A 3,364-nucleotide genomic window follows, 5' to 3' on the forward strand; every position below is an offset into this window, starting at 1 on the left:
CTGTCCTGTCCCTCCTGTACAGCCTATAGCCCTTGACATTCACTGCCCAATCATGCATTGAGTCCCACTACGTTTCAGTGATCTCCACTATGTCCGGGTTGGTGTCAGCTAGCAGGAGGGTGAGTTCCTCCTGCTTGTTTCCCTGTAGATGTGTGTACTTGCCCCCTAATCACAGCATTTCCCTGGCCACTGTTGCTTACCTGTGCATATGTTTAGTTCATCGGTCTAGGCTGGGCTGTACTTGTGGGTGTTGCTTGGTCTGGCAGTCGGATGATTCCTCCACCCTCGTCTTCCCCTTCCCCCAGTGAGCCTAGTTTAAAGCCCACCGGAGGAGGTCCGCCAACCTAGAAGAAAACACACGCTTACCTTTAGGAGAAAGGTGGATCCCATCCCATCCAAGCATGTCTCTTGTCGTGATGTGCCGGTCATGGTTGAGGAAGCCAAAGCCCGCCTCGAGATACCATTCCCGAAGCCGCCAGTTGGTCTCCATGATGCACGTTTCATGCTGTCTTCCACGTCCACTCACTGGTAGGACAGAAGAGAAAGCCACCTGTGCGCCTATCTCCTTTAGCACGCACCCCAGAGCGTGGTAGTCCTCCATCAGGCGATCAGGGCTTCTCCTGGCCGCATCATTAGTACCCACATGGATTAGGACCATGGGGTAGTAACCAGTGGGCTGAATCACAGTTTGGATCATCCCTTTCATGTCCTGAATCTTTGCTCCAGGTAGGCAGTAAACTTCATGTGCCGAGGGGTCCTGGCAACAGATGGGGCCCCCTGTACCTCTCAGGATGGAGTCACCTATGACGATCATGTGATGCTTTCTCCTCCTGGCCTGCTTATCTCCTTCGGCCTGTTTGGGACATGGAGAGCATGGAGTTGCCTCCTCCCCAGTTTCCTCCTCTTCTTCCTTCTCCAGAGTTGCCAGGCCTCGTACCTGTTCTCCAGCCGGACCGGAGGACCTGGTACTGCTGTGTTACGAGCAGCCCTGGTTCAGGAGGTGACCATCTGCCACTTAGCAGTGGAGGGCACTTCTTGAGGTGCATCTTCCTTAGGTGCATAACCCTGCAGGGAAAAAAAATATCTGTCAGTTTCTTCCTCTGCCTCCCTGATTCCCCTCAGCCTGCTAACCTCCTCCAGGAGCTCCCTCACCTGTGCCTCCAGGGCCCTAAGGTGGGCGCCTGTATGACAGGTGTGGGGGTCCCCAGTCCCTGCCCCCCCAGGCCTTGCTGGGCAACCCCCACAGGCCAGGGGGTGGGGGGACGCCAGCCCCTCCATGGTCTCTGTCTGGGTGGAGGCCTCAGACAAGCCCCGGGAAGGCTGTGCCCCCGGGCAGGGGCCCTGGTAGCACTCCGTGTCAACACCATCGTAGGAGTTGCTGCCTGTTTCTGGCTGAGTGCAGTGCCTTTGCCCTGCACTAGCAGGAGTCTGCCTCCTGGCCCTTCCTGCTTGCCCGCCGGCACGAACGCCGACGCAAACTCCGGCACGCTCTGTTAGTGCGGCTCAGGAGCGCAGCTCCCTACCGGCTCAGTTATGAGGGATCCGGGGGGCTTCCCCTCCGGATCCGTCTCAGCTGCGTCGGTCCCTCTGCCCCACTTACCTTAGGGGGATCAGTTGGTGTTGCCCCGGCTGCTGCTGCATTCGCCTCTGCTGCTGCTGCTGCATTTGCCTCTGCTCCAGGTCCGGTAAGGGGGCACACATTTGTGTGGGACACGTGTGCCTGGATCCCTCCTCTCCCCGCTGCTCCTGGCTCCATCAGTCTTTCTGGAACTGATGTTGAGTCAGTGTTCATTCATTCTTTCATTGGACCTGTCCTGCCAGTGTAGAAAAAAGAGGGGTAAGAAGAAGAGGGGTACTGTAAGGAGATGATGGCATATATGACATTGGTAGAGGAGCAGGTGAATGAGTCCCAGATGTTATACCACATTTTATCACATAAAACACAACATTTTCCTCCAAAACCAACTGAGGGAAATTGGGGTGTGTATTAAATGTAAGAGATATGGACTCCCAGGGATCTGGAAATTTGTGGGAGGGTGCTATGGTGTAGTCAAGTTAATCACCTCAGCTCTGAGAGCCATGGTAATTAATGTGGCCACCATTCTCACACTGCCAAATTTCTAGACCACTGGGGAGCCCTCTCACTGGATGGCATGGCCCTGCACACCAGATCAGGCCGGTGGGCAGGGTCTGACCTGATACATAGCCCCAGACCCTGTTACCCAGAACTCAGTTACTTACACATACTCCAAGGTAAGGTCTTTTTCCTTCCTGGGGGCTTCAAAAACAATTGTCATATTATATTCTAGGATGTGCTATATACAAGAAAATACTGTAGTTAGTATTGTTTGGACCAGTGATGATGTGGTCTGTGTTGATAAGATGGCACAGCTGGCATCTGCATCTGTAGCAAGAACCTGGTGGTGTAGCAAAACCACCAGTTTTTCTTTTTTTAAAATGTATTTTAAAATGCATTCCCTCCTCTTCCTCCCAACCATTTCTGACTTTTTGTCTCCCTCTCTATTCCCTATAGGTAAGTATAAGTAAGCTAAGATGTAGGATAAGCTTTAACATTTTTATTTTGGTAGCAAGTTTTTGGTTTTGGATATCCACTGTTTTATATTGTATAATTATTAAGTTTGTATTGGTTTTTAATACTGTTGTATATTGTATTATTATAATTTTTGTATTGATTGTTATTGTTTCATATGGATATTGTATGGCTTAGGCCTGTGTTTGTAAGTGAACCAAAGTCAAGTCACGTTTCCATTTTATATGTCAAGTCTCCATCTTGTGCCCTCTGCCCGGGCATCCCCTGTGTCGCAACTGTTTGAGTCACGTATCCCTCCCATGTAAATTGGTTCCCGGATGAATGAGTGTGATTGGGAATGATTGAAATACAATGGTAGCCGGCCTCTAGTGAATGGCCTGTAATGACTGGGCCATCAGCTTGCATTGATTCATCCAGGAACCACGGACCTCACCCAGGAACAGAGACAAGAACCCAGCATTTGAAAAAATGAAAGACCCTGCAGAACCAGCAACTCTCACTATTACAGACACCCAAAACTGCACATCCCTGCATGGAGCACACATGCTTAGTACATCAGGGGCTGACTCTTGCTTGGGAATGCCTCCTGTCACTAGCATCACACAAGATCTGCCCCTCTAAAAAGGGGCAGTGAAGACAGACCCAGTGGGATGCTCTCACCATCTGGACCAGCACCATGCCATACGACTTATCCACCCAGAGGCCCTGCCGGCGACCCCCCTCTGGACAACACCTACTGGACAAGGACCCCTTTCCAGCCTGGATAGGTATATATTACCTGCATACCTCCTCCTACAATTTGGACTCTCTCTC

The sequence above is a fragment of the Gavialis gangeticus genome, unplaced genomic scaffold, assembly GCF_001723915.1.
Source record: "Gavialis gangeticus isolate Ggan-Ray unplaced genomic scaffold, GavGan_comp1, whole genome shotgun sequence".
Lineage (NCBI taxonomy): Eukaryota > Metazoa > Chordata > Crocodylia > Gavialidae > Gavialis > Gavialis gangeticus.